The sequence below is a fragment of the Grampus griseus genome, assembly GCF_964374135.1.
Source record: "Grampus griseus genome assembly, chromosome: 1".
In the NCBI taxonomy this organism is placed as follows: Eukaryota; Metazoa; Chordata; class Mammalia; order Artiodactyla; family Delphinidae; genus Grampus; species Grampus griseus.
The window spans coordinates 178,043,919-178,057,544 of record NC_139017.1 but is presented as its reverse complement, the minus strand read 5'-3'; the positions used below and the strand labels follow the sequence as shown (position 1 = coordinate 178,057,544).

Below are 13,626 nucleotides of genomic sequence, written 5' to 3'. Positions count from 1 at the left end.
AATTCCCAGTTGTATTTGGATCTATTTTGGGATGGTCTATACTTTTTCAGTGATTTGTCTGTTTACTCATACTGTTACACTCCAAATTATGATACATTTTCATTTTCATAGAGCAAACCCACCTTTATTACTTATCTGTTTCAGAATCTCCTTGGCGGCTCTTACTTGTTTATTTTTCTAATGAACTTTAGAATGATTGTCCAGACTAAAAGCAAGCCCTGGTTGGTATTTCTATTGTAGTTACACCTTTACCCCACCCTGAAACCCCGACAACCACTGATCTGTGCTCCGTTGCCATAGTTTTGTCTTTTTCACAATGTCTTACAAATGGAATCATACAGTATGGAAGCTTTGAGACTGGCTTCTTTCATTCTGCATAATGTCTTATGGTTCATCCAAGTCGTTATGCTCAGTAGGATTCCACTGTGTGGATGAACCACTGTTGTTTTTACCCATTCACTGAATAAACTCATGTTTGTTGATTATGATCAGAGTTGCTACAAACTTTTGTGCATGCGTATTTGTGTGAACATAAGTTTTTATTTGTCTAGGGTAAATACCCAGGAGTGAGATTGTTGTGTCATATGGTAAATGTTTGATTAACCTTATAAGAAACAGATAAACCATTCTTATTGTTTGGGGTTTTATTTATTTTTTAATTATTCTACTAGATGTGTGTTGGTATTTCATTGTAGTTTTAATTTGTGTTTCTCTACTGGCTAATGATGTTAACAGCTTTTCATGTGCTTATTTGCCATTTCTATATCCTCTTTAGCAATGCTTCAGTTCAATTTTTTTGCCCATTTTTAATTGCGTTTTTTGAGTCATAAATGTGATTTGACAATTTTTGTTTTACCAGTTTGTACCTTGACTTTTCATTATCCTAAGAGTGCCTTTCACAGAACAAAAGTTTTGAAATTTCAGTGAAGTCCAGTTTATTATTTTTAAACTGCATCTTACTTTTGGTGTTTTGTCTAGGAAATCTTTGCCTAGCTCCAGGTCACAATTATTTCCCCACTATGTTCCTTTCTAAAAATAGTATGATTTTATGTATTTAACTTAGATTATGATCCATTTTGAGTTAATTTTTATATAAAGGTTTAGGTCAAGTATCCTATTTTTTTTTTTGCATGTGGATAACCAATTGTTGCAACACCACTTGTTGAAAACTGTCCTTTCTCCATTGAAGTGCCTTTGCACCTTTATCAAAATCAATGAGGGTTTCTTTCTGGACTTTATATTCTGTCCATTGATCCATATGTCTATTGTTTCATCAGTACCACACTGTCTTGATTACTGTAGGTTTATAATGTCTTTAAAGCATGTAGTTTAATTCCTCTAATGTGATTTTTCTTTTTCCATATTGTTTTGTCTATTCTAGTTCTTTGCTTTTGATATAAATTTATGAATCAGCTTGTCTATAGCTACAAAAATTCCTGCTGGATTTTGATTGATACTGCATTAAATTTATACATCCCTTTGCAGAGAATTTAAATCTTTCCTATGTTGAGTCTTCTCATCCATGATTGTGATGTGTATCTCCATTTATTTAGGTCTGCTTTGATTTCTTTCACCAGTATTTTGTAGTTTGCAGCATACAGATCCTGTAAAAATTTGTTAGATTTTTACCTAAGTATTGAGTTGGCCAAAAAGTTCATTTGGGTTTTTCCTTAACATCTTAAGGAAAAGATTTTTTCTTGGGATTTTTTTATGTAGACAATCATGTTGTGTGAAAATAGTGACAATTTTACTCCTTCCTTTCCAATTTATATGACTTTTATTTCCTTTTCTTGCTTTATTGCAAGGGCTAAAAAGCTTCCATATAATGCTATAGGTGTGAGAGTCCTTGTGTAGTTCCCAGTCTTTGAGGGAAAGCTTTCAGGTTTTCACCATTAAGTATGATGTTAATTGTAGGTTTTTATAAATGCCCTTCATCAGGAAGAGGAAGTTCCCTTCTATTCCTATTTTGCTGAGACTTTTTTTTCATGAATGAATGTTGAATTTTTTCAAATGCTATTTCTGCATCAATTGATATTATCATATGGTTTTTCTTTATTAAACTGTTAATATGGTAGATTACATTGATTTATGGATATTGAACCAGCTTTACATTCCGAGGATAAAATTCATTTGTTTATGGTATATTATCCATTTTATATGTTGCTGAATTTGACTTGCTAATATTCTATTGAGGATTTTTGCATCTATGTCCCTGAGGGATATTGATTTGTAGTTTTCTTTGTGGTACTATTTCTGCCTGGTTTTGGTATCAAGGTGATGCTAGTCTCATAAAATAAGTTGAAGAATGGTATCTCCTCTTCTCTTTTCAGGAAGAGATCGTGTAGAATCAATATCATTTTTAAATGTTTGGTAGAATTTGCCAGCAAAACCATCTAGGTCTAGAGAATTCTTTTTCAGAAGGTTTTCAACTACCAATTCAATTTATTTAGTAGTTAGAGAACAATTCAGGTTATCTATTTCTTCTTTTATTCCTGATATAGGTAATTTTTGTCTTCTTTGTCAAGTTTGCAAGAGGTTTATTATTTTTATTTATCTTTAAAAAATCCAGCTTTTGGTTTCATTGATTTTCTCTGTTGTTTTTCTGTTTTCAGTTTCATTTGCAAGTCATGTTTACATTTATTATCTCTCTTGTTTGGGCTACTTTGGTTTAATTTGCTCTGACTTTTCTAGTTTCTTAAGATAGAGGCTTGGATTATTGATTTGAGAACTTTTTTCTACTCTAAGTGTTTATTTAATACTATGAATTTCTCTTTAAGTATTGCTTTAGCTTCATCCTACAGATTTTGATATGCTGTATTTTAACCATTTATTTAACTGAAAATATTTTCCAATTCCTATTGAGACTTTCTCTGGATTCACCTATGGATCCACCTGTGGATTTTTTAGAACAGTTTTCTTTTTAACTTCCAAGTATTGAAGATGTTTCTGTTATGGTCCTGTTATTGATTTCTGGTTTAAATCCATTACCATCAGGGAACACGCTTTGTTTTATTTCAATTCTTTTACATTTTAAGGTTTGTTTTATGACCCAACATATGGTCTTTTTTGGTGAATATTCCATGTACATTTAAAAAGAATGTATATTCTGTTGTTGTTGGGTGGAATGCTCTCTAAATATCAATTAGATTCTGTTGGTTGATATGTTATTCAGTTTTTATTAGTGTCCTTGTTGATTTTCTGTCTACTCACTCTGTTTATTAGTTAGAGAATAGTATTGAAGTCTCCATTTGCAGTTGTCGATTGTTCTATTTTCCCCTTCAGTTCTTTCGGGTTTTGCTTCATATATTTTGAAGCTCTCTTGTTAGGTGCATACACATCTGGGGTTATGTCTTCTTGTTGAATTGATCTTTTATCATTATGTAATGTTTCTCTTTATCCCTGACAATTTTCTTTTCTCTGAATCTACTTTTTCTGGTAGTAGTATAGTCACTGAAACTTTATTTTGCCTAGTGTTTACATAGTATACCTTCTTCCATCCTTTAAATTTTAATCTGCCCATACTGTTATAACTGAGGTGAGTTTTTGTAAACAGTATATAGGTGGGTCATATTTTTTATTATCTGTTCTGAAAATCTCTTGTCTTTTAATTTGTGCATTTAAACAATTTATATTTAATATACTTATTGGTGTGCTTTATTATTTGGTTTTTGTTTATTTCTTATGTTTTTGTCCTTTTGTTTTCCCTTTCCTGCCTTCTTTTGTGTTATTTGAAATTTTTTCGTGTTCTATTTTATCTATTGTGTTTTTTGACTGTACTATTTGTACAGTTTTTTTAGTGGTTGCTCTATGGATTACAGTATAATTCTTAGAATCAATCTACTTATAATCAATATTTTGCCATTTCAGATAGACTATAGAAGTCCTGCCACCATATAGGTCCTTTTTCTCCTCTATTTATATTTTGTTTTATGTTAAATATATTACAACTATATACATTGAAAACCCCTCTAGAGAGTGTTACGATTTTTGCTTTCAACCATCAAAAGATTTTTAAAGAACTCGAGAGGAAAATAGTCTTTTATATTTACCCAGATGTTTACCATTTCTGTTGCTCTTCCTTCAATACTGTTGTTGCAATTTTCCTTCTGTTATGTAATTTCCCTTCTATCTGAAGAACTTCTTTTAGCAGTTTTTTAAAGCAGGTCTGCTGGCAACTAATTGTCTTAGTTTTTCTTCATCCGATATTGGATTTATTTCTCCTTCATTCCTGAAGGGTATTTTTTTTGCTATATATAGAATCTTGGGTTGAGTTTTTTCTTTCACTGCCTAAAAAATGTTAGTTCACTTCTTTTTGGCCTCCATGATTGCTGACAAGAAATCTGGAGTCATTCAAATTTCTGTTTCCCGTAACAGGGGTCAGCAGCATTTTTCTGTGTAGGGCCAGATATTAAATATTTTTGGCTTTGCAGGCCATATGGCTTTGTCACAGCTACTTAACTCTGCCATTGTGACACTAAAGCAGTTATACACAATACATAAGGGGATAGTTATAGTTATGTTTCAATAAAACTTTATTTACCAAAACAGACAGTGAGATTTGGTGCATGGGCCATAGTTTGCTGACCCCTGCCTGTAAGTAATGTGTCACTTTTTCTTTGGCCACTTTCAAGACTTTTTTTCTTTGTCTTTAGTTTCCAACAGTTTGATTATGATGTGTCTTATTATAGATTTCTTGGATTTATCCTGTTTGTAGTTCATTCAACTTCTCAAATCTGTGAGTTTATATCTTTTGCCAAATCTGGGAAGTTTTCAACCATTATTTACTGATATATATATATATATATACACACACACACACACGCACACACACACACACACACACACACACACACAGACACCACGGTCTTTCTCATCTTCTTCCAAAACTCTAACACAAAAGGTAAACCAATAGTCCTACAGTTCCCTGAGGTTCTGTTTTTTTTTTTTTTCAATCTTTTTCCTCTCTGTCATTCAGATGAGATAATTCCAATTGTTCTATCTTTAAGGTCACTTAACTCTTTTTTTTCTGAGATGTCCATTTTGCTATTTAACCACCCAGTGAGTTTTCTATTTGGGTTTATGTTACTTTTCAGTTCTAAAATTCCCATTTATTTCTTCTTTATATTCTCTACTTATTTTCTGGTACTTTCTGTGCTTCTGTTTATTTTAAGAGTGTTTACTCTTACTTCTTGGAATAATTTTATAAACTTTGTCAGGTAACTTCATCATCTATGTATCTTTTCCCATGAAAGTTGAGATTTTTCTAGTTCTTATTATACCAGTCAATTTTGGGTTATATTCTGTACATTTCAACTATTATGGTATGAGTCTCCGGGTCTTGTTTATATCCCAAGGGAAATGTTGGATACTTTTGCTTTAGCAGACAATCAACATAGTTGGGTTCAAGCTATAAGTTCCAACCACATTTTGTGAGTTGTGATTTCAACGTTAGTTGTTTCAAAGACTTTGTTTCCTACCAGGAGCTGTCCTGTGTGCGGACTGCCCAGTGGCCAGTCTGGGACAGTCTACCTCAAAGTCTTTGGCATACTATTTAGGATCAGATCCATGTGTACACAGCTTGAGGGTGAGTCTAGGAATTCATGAACAACCTAATGGGATTCTCCCTCTCCACCATCTCCCTGGGCTTCACCTTTTCAGTCCTCTGGCCAGAAATCTAGGGCTTTACTAACCTTGCTCTGTTGGGCAGATCTGATGACTGTCTACCTCAAAGGCTACAGCCATAGGTCAGAGAGACACACAGAGAGAGAGAGAGAGGGAGAGAGAAAAGCACCAGGGGTTTGCCACACCCTCTTGGGCCCACAAATATTCCTAGTGGTGATGAAGTTTCCCTTCCCTCATGGTTTTAGGCACCTGTGGGCCCTGCTGTTTCTACCATCACCACCACAGGATTGCCAGGGGCCTGGGGTATAGGGAACAGAAAAAAGAAGAGTGGGGCATTTCCTTTACTCTCCCTAAGTATCAGAAGCCCCCTTTGCTTCCTTCTTGAGCTACAACTAGATAGGCTCTCCTGGGCTCTTTCTTTCCACATGCTAGTGCCCCATTCTTAGTTTCAGGCTGTCTTGAGTTCAAGCTCAAAGATGAGGAAAGATGGTGGTTCATAGCTGCTTCTGTAGCACTTCTAATTCTGGTTCTTCTTCCCCAGTCTGTCTGCTACTATTTCCTTTTCAGAGTCCTCGAATTGCTGTCCAGCATCGCTCTGGGTTTTATAGCTTCTTTGTGTGGTCACTTCATCTTGCCCAGAGCCAGAACTAATTCCATTCATTTTTGCTCATTTTCCAGATGCCATCCTTTCTGTCCCTTATTGTCTGTTCAGCAGGTTTGCTCTCGTTCAGTCTGTTTCCAATATGACTTCATGTCTCTAATGGCTTTATTTTGTTTTTCTACTTCTTTCCTGAGCTCTGCCTACTCTTGTTTTACTCCCCTTTGATGCCATGCTGTACCTTTCCTGAGATTGTGCATCTCTGCTTTGAGGTTTTATTTTAAAGAGACATTTGTTTTATTAATATTTTTGAGTTCATGGTAATGTTTTTCAGCAATTTTTAGTGGCTCCATGACATTTTTCTGGTGGGTATTCTAAATCCATTTGTTTCTATTTGGCTTCTACTTTTTTCTGTATCGTTATACTCATTTGATTTTGGTTCCTCTTGTTGTTCCTAATTTTTCTTTGAAGGAATTTCCTAAAGGGACAGTCCAAGGCAGTGTTTCTGGTTAACAGGAATTTCCTCTGAATCACAGTCAAGGTCCTTATCACAGGGAGTTGAATGTTTCCATGAACCTTTACTTCTCCCCAGCCAATAGAAATAAAAAGCTTCAGGGATGCTATCAATTCAATGTCTTCTATCCTCTTCTCTGACCTTCTCCCACATCCAGTTCTTTAGACCAGCCTTGAATCCTGGCAGTTCTCTGATGCCAGTCTGTTATCCTGTTTCCTTTGTCCCAAACATAAGTGGATTGGTTTTGCACCTCAGGGCATATGCTCTCTGTTGTGATGAATTAAACTCTGAAGGCTTTTCCTGATCTGCAGTTGAAGACATACTCTTTAAGCATCTTCCCCTAACCCTGTTGGATCTTCTTGCATTGGGCAGCCCTTCTTCAGACACTATTATAGGAGAGTGGAGATATTTTCTGGATACCAAGCTTAGAGTTTGAACTGAAGGGGATAATATCATATTTACTCCATATTATTATAACCAGAGTTTGGATAGGCTCATTTTGATACACATTATCAAATTGTCCTCAGGAATCTTAGATGTCCTTACAATTTTTTAAAATAAATTTAACCTGATGTGCTAGGGAAGAAGTATGTGGGGAGACAGTAAATATGAAAAAACAGAAAGACGGGCTGGGAAGGTGAGCTGCTTAGCTGTAGCCATCCTTCATTCTCGGGTAGGCAGTTAGGAAGCAGGGCAGGGAATCATATGAGGGCAGAGAGAGCTGTTGGAGACAACAAATGACCACTTAATTAAAGTGTTCCACGCTCTGAAGGAAATTTTTTTTTTGTCAGGAATATGAACTCCCACTCAGGGCAGGCTGGGCAATGAACCCAAATATTCCCGAGAGGGGATTATTTGCAAGGACAAGAAGCTTGTTCTCTTGGGAGGGATCCATTCCCAGGGATGGACAGCATAGATCCTGGCATCTGCCTTCTAGTTGCTTGTGTCCCTTGGTGCTGTTCTCTAGTTGGGACCCCCACGAATCTGTTTGTCTCCACGTGTATGGCAGCTCTTCCTGTACTAGAAGCCAGAGTGCTTCAACAGAAGGCTTTCCCAGCAACATCTCCTTGTGTGCCAGCTCTGGAGAGGATGGCCGACCCTGGTGCTCCCTGGACGGAACCCTATCTGGGTCAAAGACTACAGCTCCCAGGACCAGACAGGGACCTGGGGGGCTGGTCTGTGCACAGGGGTTGGGTGTATCCGCTGTCCATGGTCCTCAAACAAATTTCCAGATAAGGCATTGTTGTTTCTTTTAATCATGGCACCCAGGTGTCTTTTAGACGGTTGCTCCCAATAATTCTTAACCAAATGAATGAACAGGCTGTGAGTGAAGTGAAAAAGGGAAGAGTGAGAAAGAAAGAGAGTTGTGCTTTTAAATTATCATAGAGCAAATGGAATCCTGACTTAGGTTTCACAATTTAGGTAGCTGATACGGTGTGCTATTGACAAACCTTTCACATTTCTAACGGTTACATATTTCTCCCTCTGGGATATAACTAATTCTACCCCACTCCCAATTCTACACTTATGGGGCTGAGGTCCAGGCGCGCTCCCAGAAAGCCTAAAGTACTTTTCTGTACCTCTGAGATCTGACCCACAGGGAACCTAGCCCTCCTTCCAAGTCCCAGAGAGCATCCCCAAGTTTTAATCACCCTGAGACTCTCTCTAGCTGAAGGGCAGACATGACCTTGAGACATCTATGAGAGGAATGATTAGATTCAGAGAAAGAGAGGCCAAGGGCGAGGATGTTGAAGGGGTTTTGGACCTGAGGGTCAGTGATGGGTGTCATTGAGCACAAAGAGGGAATAAGAAGATGCTCGAAGGTTCAGCGTCATTGCTCCCTCTCCTGGAAAGCAATCAGCAGCTGCTGACTTACAGGGCAACACTGGGGCCAAGGTTCATGTTGAATCTACCCACGCACCCTAGGACTCCAAGCTACCCAAGTGGGGGACCTTCAGGACTTGGAGCTGCAGACAGTTGATCTCTGTTGTCAGCTCAGGATTTTTGTCTGGGTATGAATGATTAAATGAGATAATACCTGTGAAGTATTTAGCATAAGGCCTAACACACAGAAAGTACTCAGTACGTGGTGTCTATTATTGTTACTTTGGTTATTATTACTTACACCTTTTATAGAGCCCCTTGTGGCTTTACTATTACTTCTAAATATTAACAACAATTCTGTTCATTCATTCAGTCACAGACCTTTTTATGCCAGGCATTCTACTAGGCTGGTGGATACACAACTGAAAGGCATGGCCCCTTGTTCTCCAAGAGTTCACCGTTGGAGAGGAGGTGGGCAGATAACTGACAGACACCCTATAACAGAGCAGCTGCAGTGAGGATGGGAGTGTGTGCCAGGAGAGCACAGGGGAAAGCTGCTGTCAGGCCTCCTGGGGCAATCAGGGAAAGTCTCAGAGGAGGTGGCCTCTCAGATGAGACCCAAGGAAAAGTAAGGGTAACCCCCAAATAACTGAGGGAGCATCAGCTTGTGAAAGAGCTGGGAGGAGGGAAAGAGAATCAGTTGCTCACTGCCTGCTGTGTGGGGCCCCAACTCTGGCAGATTCCATGCTGTCACTGGAGGTGAGAAAGGTGGTAGAGAAACAAATGATCAAGATGTGACCCTGTTCCTGGAACTGGTCATGCATCCTTCTGTGGGGAGCACGGCGCCCTTCTCCCTCCTGGGGACCGATCCTGTGGGAAGGGAAGGACCCTTTTGTTTGGGGGCACAGGGAAGAAAGGCTTGTGATTGGGAAGAGATAGCAACGGGCCTGTGAGAGGAGAAAGGGGGCCAAGGTGGATTCCGAGGAGGTGTCTGGCCCATGAAAGCTGACCTCGGCATGGCTGCTCACTCTGCTTTCCCAACCTCTGAGCCTGAGCCTAGAGCCTCGGGGGTGCTGAGCGCAGCTGTTGGCTGTACCTGTTGAAAGAGTGAATAACCTCTGATTGGTCTCTGTGACCTTAAGGAAGTTACTTAACCTCTCTGTAGCAGCCTATACTCCTCTGCAAAATGGAATGACAGTATCACTGAGGGTTAAATGAACGAATACACGTAAGCACTTAACGTGGTGCCTGACGCACAGGAAACCGCTTACAGCTTTGCTCTCATTGCTAGCTCAGAGACTGCCCGATCAGAGGTGTTTTAAAATGAGTGGGAAACGACTCTTTGCCAGTGTGTCTTCATCATGCTTGGATGCTTTCAAACACAGGAGGTGGAGGAGATGGCAAAGGCTGGAAGCAGTTGAGCCAAATGACGTTTATAGGGCAGATGTCATATCTGAGCCCCTGCTCTTGGTTAGCGGCTGGTCGGCTGGGTGCCTCTCCTGGGTGGTTGACTGATGTGTCCTGAATGGAGCACAACATTGGACAACTGAACAGGGAGGCCAAGGGTTTCATGACACTTTTGGGAGTATTTATGAGAGATGCTTATTTTGCTTATAGAAGAATATATTGTAACCAGAACTAAGTATCACTGATTTGTCTCTGTCCCTGCCTGCTTTGGGCACATTTCTTGATCCTCTTCAAGCCCTGGGGAGAGGCCAGAGCTTTGCTTATAGGGGCCCTTCCTACCACTAGAGCCCTACTGGCTAGTGAGCCACATGCCTATCATGCGGTAGGAGGAAGCCCTGGGGAAAATGGGCAGGTGTGGAGCTAGTATGGTCGAAAGGAAGAAGAAAAAGACCTTCTGCAAAGTCAATGTCAGAGCCCAGTGCTCCCAGGCTATGCCAGGGAGTGCCTCCCTGCTCAGAATTTACTGCTGCTCAAAGAACAGGCTGTGTTCCTCCCAATAAAGCAGAAATCGCACTGCATCCTCACAGGGAAGCACAATTCTGTACCAGTGGCACACGTAGTTTCCCGGCTTCCCCGTGTTGAGTGGGTCAGTCAAGGCTTCACTGGGGGATGTGAACTCAGTCCGTGACAACTGATCTGGGAGCCTCTCCTGGGGGGTGGTCAGTATATCCTGAATGAAACACAACATTGGGCAGACTTAATGGAGAAGGGGAGGTTAGTGAGTTTTGCTACCATTTGGGGGGGGATATTTATGAGAGACACTTACCTTGGTTAAAGAAAAATGTAGTGTGACCAGACATAAGTATTATTGATTTTTCTCCTCCATTTTGGTATTAAATGAATCACAGCTACTACAAGCTCTGACTGTATTAATGGGGTTTCCTTCGATGACTACTCAGCCGGGGGAGCCACCAAATTGGAATTCCATGGGAGAGGATTATTGGATGTGACAAATAGCAGAGGAGTGTTTTTCCTGAGCTATTTTGGGGCATTGCATAAAATGTTGTAAAAAAGGAGAACCCTTCTCTTCTGCAGCCAAGATTTTTCTTATTGTTATTCAATGGCCACAACGACTACCAATGAAAGCCAGCCCTCGGGTGCTTTACCTGCTCGAGCCTTATTTCCTGCTCCATCCCTAAGTCCTGGTACAGTGCCTGGCACATGCAGGTGTCTCAGAATGTATTTGTTGGATGGATGGATGGATGGATGAATGAGTAGTGACTGGTGAAGAAGCATTTGGTAGGGAAAACTAGGAAAAGATGAAAGCAGCATGAAGTCATGTGTGCTGGATGGGTAGAAATGGACAGTTGAAGAGCCTCAAAGGCCTTATTGAATTGCAAGGAATTTTGATTCATTAAATTAAAGAATATTTGGGGGTCATCTTCTTATACCAAGTACATTTCCTGTCCTCACAGAATCTACATTTTAGTGGGGAAGCTAGACATTGAACAGTTACACAGTTAATTACTTAAGTGCAATTGTGGTGGGCACTTCAAAAGTGAATATGAAAACGTGAGGACCTAATGTGGTACAGGGATGATAGAAGATTTATCTGAAGAAGTGACATTTACATGAAGATCTGAAGGAAAGATGAGTATTAGATAGTAAAGAGGGAAAATATAATGGGAATACAGATACATTTGTTCGTTCATTCATTCATTCATTCAGCAAATATTTATTGAGCACCCATTATGTTCCAGGCATGTTCCAAGTGCTGGGGAGATTCAGCAGTAAGCAAAATAAGCCCCTTGCCCTCAGTCGTCTTAAAACAAAGTATAAAGTTTTGTGCATCTTTTGCTAGATTTATTCTCAGAGAGTTGATATTTTTGATGATACACTAAATCTTATCTTTCAAAATTTTTGTTTTGTATTTTATGGTTGCTAATATAGAGAAATGCAATTCATTTCTGTATGTTGCCTTTGTATGCAGTACCCTTGCTAAATTCTTTTTTTCAATCTAATAGCTAATCTGAATCTTTTGTATTTCTACATATATAGTCATGTAATCTGCAAATAATGAATGTTTTATTTCTTCCTTTATGATCTTTATACCTTTGATTTCTTTTTCTTGACTTATTACGATGGCTAGGACCTCCAGTACAATATCAAATAGAAATGGTGATTGTGGGCATCTATGTCTTGCTCCTGATATCAGAAGGACAGCTTCCAGTAAGTCATCCTTAATTATGGTATTTGCTCTAAGGTTTCAGAATGCACTTTTTTTTTTTCATCAGAGTGAGGGAATTGTCTTCTATTCCCAGTTTGCTCAGTGTTTGATTGTTCATTGTAAATGAATACTGTTGTCAGTTCCATGTGGATGAAAACTTTTTCTGATCTTTCCGAGTTGAGATAGAATAGAACACAGTCATCAAATCAATCACCCTATGACACGTATCTGGGGCTGTTATAAAATCTGCTCGAGGAAAGACACCTGCATATTGGCTGTGGATGGGTGAGACTGCCGCTCAGAGTTTGCAGTAGTCAACAGTCATCCTTCAGGATCCATCTGTTTTCTGAAGGATCTACACCAGTGAATTAAGTGATGACATAATGGGGCCCACCACCCTGGCTTCCTTTAGATCCCTCAAGATGACACTCACCTGTGCCATTCCCCTGACATTGTTGGTTTTCTGTCTTAATCAGCATGGGGAGGGGAGTAATTTCAGAGATTTCTGTTTGGTCTTCCCTTATTGTACCTCAGAGACCAAGGACCCAATGTGGGCTGTGCCAATTGCCAAATAGGTTAATCCCATACATTTGAGGATGGGGGAAATGATCATCCGATGGACCCACAGATCCAGTGGACCCACTGTAAGTGAGCTTTGGGCAGGACTCCATTTATTACCAGGCCTCCATTCTAACAGGAGGACGGCGATGACACTCAAATCACTCTGAGCCTCAAGTCATCCCTGTGTCTAACAGTCCTTAAAATTTCTGGGTATACACAGTGTGTGCACAGATACCCAAATAAATGGCAGTAGGAAGGACTTGAGGAATCATCCCAGTGTATATACTTGCTGTGGAATTGTAGGGTCCTTTCTCTTGGGCACCTGGCCATCTCTTCTTCCAGGGAGTTCCCAGTATAAAAATTTGCTCAGGTCCAGAAATTAGGTAAGGGGTTATGACTTTATATTGGGGTAATTGCCCTGCCCTCAGCCTCCCAGGCATTCACCCTTGATTTCCTCTGCTGAGCAAGCTTATCGGCTGCCCCTCTTTCTTGCCCTGTGTTCTAGCGATCTTCTCTGTAACTCTCTGCAGTCTTTGGCTGGCACTCTGACCTTGCTGCTTGTTTCAATAATTGTGACCCCTGTTTCTGGTGGCTAAGCACTGTCACCTCTACTGCTTTGGCATCCTGTCATCCCATTGCTATCAGCAAGCCAAGTTCTCTAACAGCCTCTCCTTCTGACAGCCCTCCAGTCCTGGCTACAAAGGAGCCATGGTCACTGCTGAACTTTGTAGTGATGCTGGCGCCCTCTCATTGGCACCTTCCTTGTGACCTTGGAGAACACTGTCCTGTGGTTCTTCCCACGAGAACCTCATCAGCAGGTGTTCTGGCCATGGGTGGTATGTCTGCTTCTCGTGGCCCTTTCATCCTTTCCTC

At 39.9% G+C, this 13,626-nt stretch overlaps 1 protein-coding gene across 1 annotated transcript in view; it reads left to right on the top strand.

The window, feature by feature from the left end:
* CAMTA1 (calmodulin binding transcription activator 1) overlaps window positions 1–13,626 on the top strand; it is an 895,524-nt gene that overhangs the window by 500,088 nt on the left and 381,810 nt on the right.